Source organism: Castanea sativa, chromosome 1 (genome assembly GCF_040712315.1).
Source record: "Castanea sativa cultivar Marrone di Chiusa Pesio chromosome 1, ASM4071231v1".
Lineage (NCBI taxonomy): Eukaryota > Viridiplantae > Streptophyta > Magnoliopsida > Fagales > Fagaceae > Castanea > Castanea sativa.
In genome coordinates, this window is record NC_134013.1 from 1,174,317 (window position 1) to 1,188,265 (window position 13,949).

Sequence of the window (13,949 nt, forward strand, 5' to 3'; positions counted from 1 at the left end):
TTTTAAGGAACTAGTGCAACAACTGTTGGAGAAAATCAGGCATGAGTCATACTTCAAATGACCCAATAAGATGGTGAGGGACCCCTTGAGACACAACCAAAACCTTCATTGCCATTATCACCAGGGGAGGGGTCATACCACTGAGGATTGTCGGACTCTGTGGACTCGTTTGGAGCAATTGGTTAAAGATGAAAGGTTAAAGCAATTCTTGTATTGGCCTAATGGGTAGGGAAACCACTCAGGAGCGGCAAACTAAAGTAGCACTTCATCAAGACCTCCTTTGGGTACGATCAATGTTATTTTTACTGCACTTGGAAGAACTGGTTCACAACCTTCTAGGGTGATGTCTGTGGCTCGAACACTATCCGAGGAATCTAGGGACCAGCCGACGAGGATTGAAACGAATATTCTACCAATTTTAGGTTTCTCGGAAGAGGACAAGATCCAGACTATCCAACCACATTATGATGCTTTGGTTGTTACCCTGAGGATAGAGGACTACGATGTAAGGAGGGTGATAGTTGATCAAGGTAGTGGGGCAGATATCATGTCCCTGACCTGTTTAAAGGGTTAAACTTAAAGCTTGAAGATCTTACGGCTTACGATTCACCCTTAATAAGCTTTGAGGGAAAATTGTCGCACTAAAGGGGCAAATTAGGCTGCCTGTGCAATCAGGCTCAGAAGTGGTAAATATGGATTTCATTGTGGTAGACACCTATTCTCCCTATACGGCCATTGTGACAAGACCTTGGTTGCATGCTCTAGGTGTCGTTTCCTCAACCTTGCATGTCAAGATCAAATTTTTGTCTGGAGATCAGATAGAGGAACTGCTTGGAAGTTAATTTGTGGCTCGACAGTGCATGACGGCTGCGATTCTGCATCAGCCTAAACTGGAGTCCTCGGCCTCGGCTGACGAAAAGTCGTAGCAATCAAAGTCTCTGGCCACAATCAAGGTACCATCGATAGAAGAACCTGCCTGTGAGGAACTAGAGAAGGTTCTTATAGGTGACATCCCTGAGAAATTCTTTTAGGTGGGAGTTTAGTTGCCACATGATGAGAAAGCAGAGCTGGTTATGTTTTTGAAGAAAAATGTGGATGTATTTGCATGGAATGCTTACGAGGCCCCTAGGGTTGATCCAAGTTTCATTTGTCATCATTTGAATGTTAATCCAGCTGTAGTACCGAGGAGGCAACCACATCGGCGCTCCTCTAAAGAGCATTCCGAGACTGTCAAAGAAGAGGTGCTCAAGCTTAAAAAGACGGGTGCTATCAAAGAAGTTTTCTATCCTAAATGGTTAGTGCATACAGTGGTGGTAAAAAAGAAAAATGGGAAGTGGAGAGTGTGCGTATGTAGGATTATAGGATTAAACATGGTTTGTATCTCATACAAAACATATGCAGCAAAAAATTAACGGATCTACTTTATTCATAATCGATAACATTCACTATGTAAGTTTTAGAATTCAAGAACAAGATAGCGTACCTTGGAGCGATAAAATTCAAAACCAAAGATCAAAAGTTTTCGGGAACACTTTCAATCTTCAGTCCAATTCCACTTTACGCCCAAGATGTGTGGTCTCTTAATCAATTTACAAAGGAGAATGTTAGAGTGTCTCACTCTCACACACACACACACCATTTCACAATAGTGTTTTTTCAAAAATCTCTCTAGAAATTTCTGTATGATTCTCCCTTTGTATCTAATTGATTATCTAATTGGGCTGGCCTTTTGGGTCTTTCCAATTGGGTTTTAGTATATGGCTTGGAGTGGGATCAAAGGGGACCAATAAGACACTAACTGCAATGGGCCTTGGGCTTTTCTGTCAACTATTGACAAGTCCAAAGTTACCATTAACTATATTTAATACCACTATATAAATAGAGTTGCACTCTAGGCCTTATTTATAAATTATATCCTAAGATTTTATTGTACATGCAACCCCTTCATAAAATATTCGTAGTAATACAAAGTCATGAATGTAGACTGCCACTTTGTAAATTACTACATCTTATCCTTGAGTACCCGGTTTAACCCTTTAAGTTATTCATCATATATTTATGAAATCCAATTTCATAAATATATACTTTAGTAACAATTTACCAAAGTAGTTAGGCCTAACATTCTGAATAACAAAACCATTAAACTTATCTCAAGGGAATATTTTGTATCTCCGTTAAGAGACTATGAATTCCGTCTTGAGAATATATATTCCATCAACACTAAATGTGATTGTCCAACATACTGAGGTTTTGATCGTATCTTTAGACCTCACTCCTGATATATTAAAGCAACCCACACTTCATGATTAATTTCATTATTCTCTCATGATTAAGAGTTCATGCAAATATAAGTCGTAAGTTTATTATTCATTTGACAACCGTTAGAAGAATAATAAATCTCATACCGGTCCAGTTCAATATGTTTTAACTTTTAAAACATTTCAACATACCAACTAGAAATGTCCATTTCCATGATCAAGACAAATCATCTTAGTTTATATGTTATAGTCTTCGCAGATGAAAAGCCCAATTTCATCATCGACTACGAACTACAATTCTGAGTTTACAAAGAACTTGTGATTTATATCTTCTGTGACTTTTCACATAAATCACATACAATGCATCTCATGGACTATATGATAATGTCCTAATATTCATGTTACCATTATTTCAGATAAAAATAAAACAACTTTATTAAATACAACATTAAGTCTTACATAATGTCATACATAATAACATACATAGCATCATACAATAGGATTTAAGAGCACTAATCCTAACAGCGTGGACTTCACAGATTTGAACAAAGATTGTCCTAAAGATTCTTTCCCAATGCCTCGGATAGATCAGTTGGTGGATGCTATTGTTGGGCATCCTCGGTTGAGTTTTTTGGATGTTTTCCAAGGTTATCATCAAATACCTTTAGCTGTGAAGGATCAGGAGAAGACTGCATTTGTCACTCACATGGGAAATTACCATTATAAGGTAATGCCTTTTGGTTTAAAGAATGCAAGGGCTACCTATCAAAGGATGATGACTGGGATGTTTGAGCCACAATTGGGAAAAACTATCGAAGTATATGTGGATGACATGGTGGTGAAAAGTAAAGTGGTTTCCGCACATCTAGAAGATTTGAGTGACACTTTTCAAACATTGAGATGGTACAAGTTGAGACTTAATGCCTCTAAATGTTCTTTTGGTGTGGGGTTGGGCAAATTTTTAGGCTATATGGTAACTCATCGAGGAATTGAAGTTAATCCAGCTCAGGTCAAAGCCATTAACAACTTACACCCACCTCGAAATCCTAAAAAAGTTCAGAGGCTGACAGGAATGACTACTGCCCTCAACCGATTTATTTCTCGGTCCACGAACAGGTGTAGGCCTTTCTTTCAATTGTTGAATAAATTGAAGGGATTTGAATGGACCGAGGAGTGTGTGTTGGCTTTTCAACAGCTTAAGGAGTATCTCTCATGACCACCCGTTATGTCTCGACCAAAAATTGATGAAGTTCTGTTCGCATATATTGCGGTGGCTAATCTTGCAGTTAGTCTGGTTCTTATACGGGATGATGATAATGTACAAATGCCAGTTTATTAAGTGAGCAAGTCTCTACATGAGGCTGAGGTGAATTATTTACCGTTGGAGAAAGCAATCTTAGCAGTGGTGCACGCTACGCGTAAACTTCCCCACTACTTCCAGTCTCATACAGTTGTTGTCCTAACTCAACTCCCTCTTAAGTCTATACTTTGGAGCACAGACTACGCGGGAAGGATTGACAAGTGGGGTACTATCCTAGGGGCTTTTGATATCAAATATATGCCTCGCACCTCTATAAAGGGACAAGTCATTGAGGATCTGATGGCAGAGTTTGCTGAGCCCTCGTTAGAAGAATATATTAAGGGATCTGGCATGGATGAAAAATCAGTTGGCATGATCTCGTGCAAAGAGCCTCCGTTATGGAAGGTGTATGTTGATGGAGCAGCAAATCAAAAAGGATCTGGTGTGGGGCTAGTTTTGGTGTCCCCTGAGGGAATTACTTTTGAGAAATTCTTGAGATTAGGGTTCTCGACCACCAATAATGAGGCAGAATATGAAACTCTACTTGTCAGAATGAACATGGTTCATAGAATGGGAGGAAAGGTGGTGCAGATGTTCTCAGATTCACAATTAGTAGTAGGCCAAGTGGAAGGGAAGTTAGAGGCAAGCGATCCAAGAATGCAAGGATACCTAACTCAGGTTAGGTATGTACAATCCAAATTTGAGTCTTTTTCCTTATTGCATATATCCAGGTGTGGGAATACCCATGCTGACTCTTTATCCACACTCGTGATATCCTCGGCACAAAGCCTACCTCGGGTCATCCTTGTTGAAGATCTGTGAAAACCCACTGGGACAAGTGGTGACGCCATCCGAATTCATCAAATTAGGGTGGGGCCTAGTTGGATGGATCTAATTGTGACATTCCTCAAAGATGATACCTTGCCCAAAGAAAAGTTTGAAGCAAATAAAGTACGCAGGAAAGCACCTCGATTCAGGCTGTCCGAGGATCAAAAATTATATAAACGTTCTTTTTCAGGACCATATTTGCTATGTATACACCCAAAAGCAACGGAGTTACCTTTAGAAGAGTTGCATGAAGGAATTTGCGAAAACCACACTGGAGGAAGGTCTTTAGCTCATAGAGCTCTTACTCAGGGATATTGGTGGCCTAATATGCAGAAAGAAGCACAGGATTATGCAAATAAATATGACCAATGTCAAAGATTCGCTCCTAACATACATCAACCAGGGGGTGTTCTTAATCCTCTGTCTAGTCCTTAGTCTTTTGCTCAATGGGGTTTGGACATTGTTGGGCCTTTCCCAAAAGCAGCAGGGAATAGGAGGTGGCTACTCGTTGGAACGGATTATTTCACCAAATAGGTTGAAGCTGAGCCATTAACAAATATCAGAGACATGGAAACGAAGAAGTTTGTATGGAAAAATATTGTCACCAGGTTTGGAATCCCTCATACTCTCATTTCAGATAACGGCCTACAATTTGATAGTAAGGCCTTTAGAAGATACTATTATGATCTAGGCATCACGAATAAATATTCCACTCTAGCTTATCCTCAAGGGAATGGACAGGCCGAAGCAGTCAATAAAGTGATAGTCAATGGTCCCAAGAAAAGGTTAGATGATGCTAAGGGAAAATGGGTGGAAGAATTGCCATATGTTTTGTAGACATGTCGAACTACACTAAGGACAAGCTGGATTTCCAACACTAAGAACAAGCTCTTTCACTCCAAGTGATAATGATAATTTACTGGTAAAAAGCCTAGACCTAGTTAAGAAATGGCGAGAGAATGCCATGGTTCAGCTAGCTTATTATCAACACAAACTCAAGCAGGGGTATGACTCTCATGTAAAGTTATGGTCACTTGCACCTGGAGACTTGGTGCTGAGAAAAGTTTTGGGCACTACAAAGAACCCAGCATGGGGAAAACTGAGGCCCAACTGGGAAGGACCTTATAGTATTACCTCAGTCGCAGGCATATGGGCTTATAATTTTGAAGATCTAGATGAATGTGTTGTACAACGCCCGTGAAATGTAAATAACCTATGAATGTACTATTATTAAATGAAAGGCACTTCTGCCATTTTTATTTCCATTGACACTGTATTGCATTGACTATCGTCATTTTTTCTAAGTATCAAACTGAAGCTTGGTCATGCTTGGCTCCTCGAACCACATACCTCATTTAAATTGATATTTTACTAAGTGTTGAATACAACCTTGGTTATGTCTGGTCCTTGGATCATCTACTTTGGAGAAATTAACACTTCAGTTCATTTTTCTAAGTATCAAACTAAAGTTTGGTCATGCTTGGCTCCTCGGACCACATGCCTCGTTTAAATTGATATTTTACTAAGTGTTGAACAGAACTTTGGTTATGTCTGGTCCTCGGATTATCTACTTTGGGGAAATTAACACTTCAGTTCATTTTTCTAAGTATCAAACTGAAGTTTGGTCATGTCTAACTCCTCGGACCACGTACCTCGTTTAAATTGATATTTTATTAAGTGTTGAACAGAACCTTGGTTATGTCTGGTCCTCGGATCATCTACTTTGGGAAAATTAACACTTCAGTTCATTTTTCTAAGTATCAAACTGAAGTTTGGTCATGTCTAACTCCTCAGACCACATACCTCGTGTAAATTGATATTTTATTTAATGTTGAACAAAAACCTTAGTCATGTCTGGTCCTTGGATCATCAACTTTAGGGAAATTAACACATCTTGCTAGTCGTGTACCTTGTATATGTTGATATTTTATTGGGCATTGGTTAAAATTTAATTGTTATTGATCCTTAGCCTGTTTATGTTTAAACTTGAATCCAGGCCTAAGTCTGTGCTTCTACTAGCAAAAACTTGGAGACTCCCAGATATAGTGATAAATGGATAGAAGTCCATGAGCATCACTTAATGCATTTGCAAGTATATTGAACATATTGCCTAAATCATTCCAGATTGCTTCCTTAGAATTGTTAGTTAGTTTATGAAAATAAATAGACTATTGTTCTAAGTGTGGTAAACAAACATCAGGAATCATGAACAAGATAACAAAACAAGCATCAAATAAAAGAAATAAACTTGCTTTTTTCATTGATTCAAAATTTCTTTAGAAGTACAATTACTTACAAGTTGTCGAAATTACAAAAGATAAAGGTAAAAGGGAGAACAGGGAAGGAGAGAGCAATCATGGTTTTAGCTTTATCTTTAAGGGGCCTTTGGGGTCTTCCGGAAGCTGAGGTTGCGCCGAGAGGTCAGCAGTTATCCCTTTGCCTTTCGGATCTTCCCTTAAGGTTATTGGAATTGTCGCTAAGACAAGCTCCATTATCTGGTCACTCTGTTTGTCCTTGGAAGATTCCTTAGGATCATTGGGAGGCTGTGTATCCTCAGATGCCACCCCTTCTGTTAGTTCAGCATGCTTGGAAGGCTGATCTTCAGTAGAGATAAGATCTTCAGCTACCTTACTTTGTTTGTCCTTTGCTCCTTATATGTCAGCACCATCCTTGATTTGGGGAGGGGCAGAAGCTCGGATGGTTGGGGGAAAGTAGACATTCTTTACCTTCCAAAGCATGGAAGAAGCATCAACCCCAGCTCGGGAAAGTGCCTCATTCCATACTTGGAGGCAGTAATGCCTACATACCTCAGGAACTTGAGCCTTGAAAATTTATGTGGTCTCTGTCATGCCGACCTCATAACCTTCTTGTTAAGCTCGGTCTTTTGCCTTTTCAACCTCCTCTTTTGCTTAGATGGCCTCTTCTTTGGCCTTGATGGCCTCCTCCCTTGCCCTCTCCGACTCTTTCAAATCATTCTTAAGACCCTTAATCAGCCTTTTTGTATCAACAAAGTTCTCGTCGGCTTGCCTAAGCTGCAGTCTTTGGTCCTCAGCCTGCTTCTCGGTTGTTTTTAGAGCAGCTTCCAAACTAGACCTCTCACTCTCTGCTTTGGTCAGATTATCCAAGACCTCTTTTAGTTTCTTCTTCTGTAGGTCAAGGATCTTTTGGGTGTTATCACGCCTTAATTCTTCGGCCTTGAGGGACTTGTACATGCTAATAACAATCTCCTCTACCCTGTGAGCAGATTGAACAACCTATGCATAGAAGATAGCAAAGTTATATAAACAAAGTTAAAACTTTTCAAGTGTAACAGAAATGGAGGTAAACAAGACTTGGATGAGATCTTTACCATAGCAAGTTCCTTCTTCAAGGTCATGAAGACGTTCTGATCTCTCATTCTTCTGAGTTCACCCATGTCCTCGGGTAGCAGTAAGGCTTGCTCTAGGGCATCTGCTACACAGGCAGTTGTCCCTGCATCAGAGTTCCTGATGGTTGCATCAGCAATGACCGCGTGGTCGTCCACGGTCATCTCGGGAGCCCAGATTGGGGCATGTACGACTGTATGGGACTTGGCTCATTTATCTGACCTCTTCTACGCTGTGCGAGCCAACTTTCCCCCTTTTTCGGGCTTAAGTTCCTTGGGAAGAAAGTCTTTCCCTCCCTCAATCACATCTTTCCCTTTTGGCTGATCCCTTTTTTTTTGTGGTCAGCCTGGTTAGTGCGTTGAGATTGGGTAGGAGGAGGAGGAGGAGGGATCTTGGATTCAGGGACTTTCTCAACGCCTTTATCTTTGACTTTGGTTTGAGGTACCTTGGAAAGCTCTTGGGTCCCCACTTAAGCTTCCAATACGTCCTTAAGACTTGACTTTGGCTTGCGTTGGATGCCCATAATATCAGGTTGTTGGGTGGTGCTTGATGGGACTGAGGAGGATGCACCGAGGACAGCAACTTGATCTTTAGGAGAAGGGGGTTGATTGAAAACCTCGAACTCATCCTTGGAATCAGATACTTCAACAATCTCTTCTTCTTCCTTTATACTGGGTTGAGAAGAGGTTGCTTCGCCAGATGTGTGTTGAGCTAGAAGAAAGACTAAGGGAATACCGTTTGGTATGGGTCGAGGGGGTTGTACGGGATGTGTGATAAGTGTGCCTTGAGGAATAGGAGTTCCCTAAGGTAGCAGGAAACCCTCGACAGCAACGCTTATCCAAGGTAGACGCGAGTCCTTGGCTCTGATCACGCACTTCGGTGCTTGGAAAGCTTTGGAGATGGGATTGTAGCCGAGGATTAAATGAGCTGCTCAGAGTTGGCCGTTTGAGTGTACAAAAACTTTAGCTTGCAGTATCCTGTCTAATCTGGCAATATCAACAATATGAGGATGGCGATCCGCTGCGTGTGGGTCTGCAAAATTGTTGAGAAGAAAAATTATTAGAATAAGTAAACGTTTTATATAAATATAGGTTTAAAAAAAATGGTTTTGAATAATTTAAATTGGATCTAGAACTTCACCTGGTGTCCCCTCCCTTGTCGGACAGGGAAGGTCATCGTGCCAATCCCCTGATATGAGTAGGAAGTCATTTTTCAGACCCTTGTTGGATTCGGATCCGGATCCTCTCTATGTCCCTTTGAAATGGAGAGTGTCCAGTTAAGGGTCCGAATTTGTTTGAAAACCATCAAGGGTCAATATACTGCCACGTCATTTAAAATTGTTAAAAACTTAACTCAACCACTTCAAACTCTTGTTAAACCAAGGGTAACTCAGCATATTCTTCAGGACAGAGACCTCTCTCCATCCCACGGTCCTCACCGTCGTCGGTGCCACCACTTCCTCAACCTTGCTTGCTCAGCCATCGACTGCCCACCTCCAACCATCTCTTTCTCCACTCGCCGCCAACCTCGCCTATACTCTTCTCCCTTTAATTTTTTTTATTTCTTTTCCTTTCTTTTCTTTTTTATCAAATCGGCAAGTTGGTGTGTGGGTTGTAGGTTCAGATCAGTTTGCTAAGTTTTATGGTTCAGATCGGTTTGCTGGGTTTTGGGGTCAGATCGGCGTGAGGTTTGTGGCTGGCGCTGCCTCTTCAGCCGCCGCATCGCTCTTCCGATGTTGCTTCTCCTTAGGTCTTTGCAAGTGCTTGATCTGGACATTCGAACTCGTATGCGTGAGAGTAGGGAGGTTGGTTATTTCACATTCATTATTGTGAAATTGAAAATTTGTTTTGATTGATTATGTTGGCAGCTTTGGTTTTGATTGATTTTTAGATGTAAATTTCTGTGCTTTTGGTATCTGTGATCATCTGGGGTGTCTGATAAAGGTTAATTCTAATTGGGTTTTAGTTTTTTGGTGCTGGGGTTTTGGTGGTTTGGCTTTTAATCAAGTGGCTCAATTGGTTTCTTTGTCTTAATTAGTTCTCTGTAAAGGTGCAGTCTGCTTTTGGATTTGTATGTCTTTGATTGAGGTTCAGATTGTTGGTTTAATTTGATTCTAATATTGATTTTTAGAAACTGGGTTGTTATCTGTAGTTAGGAATTCCAATGGATTATCTTGTTTTCTCAACTGTCTTGTTTTCTAAGGTTCTGTACATTTAGAACGTATCTGCTAGAAAGGTCTCGTGTTTGCCAGATTTCTGTTCCCAAAAGAAATTACCATTGCTTTTACCTCCTTTATGCTGGACCACCTGAGGTATTTTACACTATTCTGCTTGTCAATTTGTTTCTCTATATTTATCTTTTAAATCAAGCAAGTTCAACTATTATTAGTGTTATCTGTAAGTATAAGTTTCATTTCAAAACTTTCCATTATTTAAATCAATCAAATTGCTATGAGCTGGATGGTGTAAATGATGCTCATGAATATCTTGCAACCAGAAGGGCTATGGAAATAGTTGGAATTAATGAGGAAGAACAGGTTGCCTTTCTGTAACTTCAGACAATGCATGTTCTTTATGAAGGTTCAATCAGATTTCTCATCACTATATAATTCTTTTCAGGAGGCAATATTCAGGGTTGTAGCTGCAGTTCTTCACCTTGGAAATATTAATTTTCCCAAAGGGAAGGAAATAGATTCCTCAGTCATTAAGGATGAAAAGTCTAGATTCCATCTTAATATGGCTGCAGAACTTCTTAGGTATGTTTCTTTTACTTGTTCAAATTAGAAGTGCATCTCTGAATCTTGCTTTGAAATCTAATTATTAGTGTCATGTTCCACTATTAATCATAATCATTTTACAGGTGTGATGCCCAGAGCTTGGAAGATGCTCTAATTTAACGTGTAATGGTGACACCTGAAGAAATTATTACAAGAACTCTTGACCCTGAAAATGCAATTGCTAGCAGAGATGCAATAGCCAAGAAGCAAGAAGTGGAATGTATAGTCAAGCAATAAGCACACCAATTGTAGAAGTTTCATGTTATTATAATCAAAGTGTTTATTTCAATGAAATTCTTGTTATGTGATCAAAGTGTACATTTTAATAAAATTTGTTCTTTTTTTTATATTAAATTCTCTTATTGTCTACTCTGTTGGATTGAATTTTGATTGTAATACCAAGTAACTCATAGGGGTGCAACCCAAGTACATAGATTATTTTGGTCCATTTTCATGGCTGAGTATGTGGACCACTTTCAGTTTGTCATGGTGTATTTGCAATATATGTAGAACTTTTAATTTGATGGTATGGATTATTAATGATTTTTTTTTCTTTTTCTGATGTACATAATGCATATGATTTTTATTTTTATAGAAAATGAGTTGACGACTTAGAAGCAGCCCAGCAGCCCAACTATAAAAAGGTTTGAAGAGAAGGGTATAAGCGTTATTCATGAAGTCAAGTGCAAGCTTTGTTATGCAAAGTTTCATGTACCAAATTTTGCTCGTTATCAAGAAAAGGTTTTGAAGTATTCCATGCCTCGTTGAAGACAAAATGTATCTTGAATTGAGCAACTTTAAAATTCAATTTTAGTAAAGATTCACATTTGATATATTCTAGCTTGTAGGACAACTTGGAGTCTTGGACTATTATTTGCATATTTTGTATCAAGTTTTTGGATAGTTTTTGTAGTTGGCTTTCGAAGATACTCAAATATGTTGGTTTTCATATGTACATATTTTTAGCAGTCCTTACTTGTGTATAACAGTGCTGATGCACTTTTACATTAACATTCAAAGCTATTAAATCACCCTTTTACATTAATATTCAAAGCTTTTAAATCATTGCAACTGGTGCATACTTGTGTATAACATATTTTCCTATTTTTGTGTTGTATTAAAGAAACCATAAACCAAAGGAATATGTAACGTTCACATCACTATGAATTCATAAGGCATCATCAACAATAAAGTAAATTGCTTCAAGTTGAATAATTGATGGTCCATTACAATCAAAATTTGATCCAAAAAAGAACAAATTTTATTAAAATGTACATTTTGATTACAAAAGCCATAATAACAAGAGTTCTATTGAAATAAACACTTTGATAACAATGTCAGCCACTTCCACACTCGGCGTGTCTCTTGCTTCTTGACCATACATTCCCCCCACAGTCTGCAATTTTCAGTCTTAGCTTGATCACTTTAACTTGTCTTGTGTTATACAGTTTGCCCCGGTATGAAGGCTCTTCATTATTAAGTTTTTTGTACCAAAGCTCTAGAAACCCAGGTTTCTCAACATATGAAATGCAATCGCCTAGAGTACCTTGCACTTTGAGAGTCTTTCCCCTCAAGTTATTGATGATTCAAAATAATGCAAGAAAGTATACCAAGCAGGGATTGATGAAACCTACAGGCAATATCCAATAAATGCCAATCATTCATATTGTAAACTTCTCTATTTTCCAACAGGTTTAACTATTATGATTTAAGTAAAACACTAATGTTAAACTGTAGCATCTCTGTCTACCCATTTACAAAAAATATCACAGAAGATATGATTAGCAATTATAATAATCGACTCTGATGAACCAATTGTGTAGTCAAAGAAACCAATTAAGAGAGAAATAACCCCAACACCAAAGATAGCATAGAAATTATTCATCATCATGGTTTAATTGATACTATGATTAGAATGGTCCACCAAAATCCAAATGATCATATCATAAATCTTGACCTCAACTGTGCTCTAGTACTCCTACTGCACTAGATAGTGGAAACTGCATCGTAATAATCATATCATAAATCTTGACCTCAAATTTTCTGAAATAAACATAGAATAAGAGAAGCAGCACCAACGCAAGACCCCTTAACTCTTCCTCCCAAAATGGAAAGAAAGTATTACAATGTAAAAAACCAAAAGAAGAAAAAAAAGATTCTGCAGGTGGGATATAACTGAACACAAACTGATAAATTAGAGTACTAGACATACTAGAACACACATACTACACCTTTAGAGAGAACTAATTAAGGCAAAGAAACCAATTGAGCCACTTGATTAAAAGCCAAACCACCAAAACCCCAACACCAAAAAACTAAAACCCAATTAAAATTAACCTTTATCAGACACCCCAGATGATCACAGATACCAAAAGCACAGAAATTTACATCTAAAAATCAATCAAAACCAAAACTGCCAACATAATCATTCAAATCAGAGATAAGTAGCCAAAACTGCATTCATTGAGAATAAAAAAAATTACACAACCTCAAACTAAGTCTACAAAAATTAGGTCTACAAATTGCACAATACAGATCCAATCTACATACAAGTTTAGAAAATTTAGGTTTACAAGCACAATTCAAATCAAAACCCTATCATTTGCCCAGAATTTCCCAAGCAAACCATAAACCTTGCAAAGCTTAAACACCCACCAACTGTTTTTTTTTCAAACAATCCCAAAGCTCAAAACCCAAAAAAAAAAAAAAAAAAAACACTCAGAGAATAGAAACCAAACTCAACATGACGAAATCAAGTTCGAACTTGACCTGATGGATACAAACGGATCCTATACACTGCGATTGGCACTTGCAACTGCCCATATGTCTGAATTACAAGTATGGACCTTCAAGATTATTGTTCATTATACTAATTTGTTTTCCTTTGTTTTCCAAGCAACCAAACAGAGCTTATAAAAAAGAAATAAGATTGAGAAAATTTACCGAGCAGTGGGTTCGGTGATGTTAGGCTGGTGTGAGACACGGTCGAAGAAACAATGGTGGCTTGGCACACGTTGGTGATTGTGGCAGCGGCGACAGCAAGGTTGAGAGAGAGAGCAAAGAACGGCGATGGAGAAGAGAGATTGAGAGAGAGCGAGATGGGTTTGCTGAGTTAACCCTTTTTTTAACCATAGTTGAGCTTCAAGAGTTAAGTGTTTTAAATTTTAATTGACTTGGCAGTTTTTACACTCTTGATTTATTTTAGATGCATCCGGACCCTTAACTGGACACTCTCCATTTCAAAGGGAAATGGAGAGGATCCGGATCCGTTGGATTTAGGGAGGCACTGAATTAACCTAACCTCTGGATATCTAGATTTTAGATAATATCCACCTTGTTTCTTTAAGTAATGAAGGTTACAAACCCAGTTCACATCATGATGAGTGAGTCTTGGGTTCATCTTTTCATTCAAGGCATCTATG

At 38.7% G+C, this 13,949-nt stretch overlaps 1 long non-coding RNA gene across 1 annotated transcript; it reads right to left on the reverse strand.

Annotated features, from left to right (window-relative positions):
• Positions 1-11,701: 11,701 nt before the first annotated feature.
• On the reverse strand, positions 11,702-13,644 carry LOC142628576 (uncharacterized). The gene is made up of 2 exons (XR_012843022.1): positions 13,471-13,644; positions 11,702-12,157 (listed from the first exon to the last, which is right to left on the reverse strand). It is a non-coding gene; the product is annotated as an uncharacterized LOC142628576 (long non-coding RNA).
• Between the last annotated feature and the right edge of the window lie 305 nt (positions 13,645-13,949).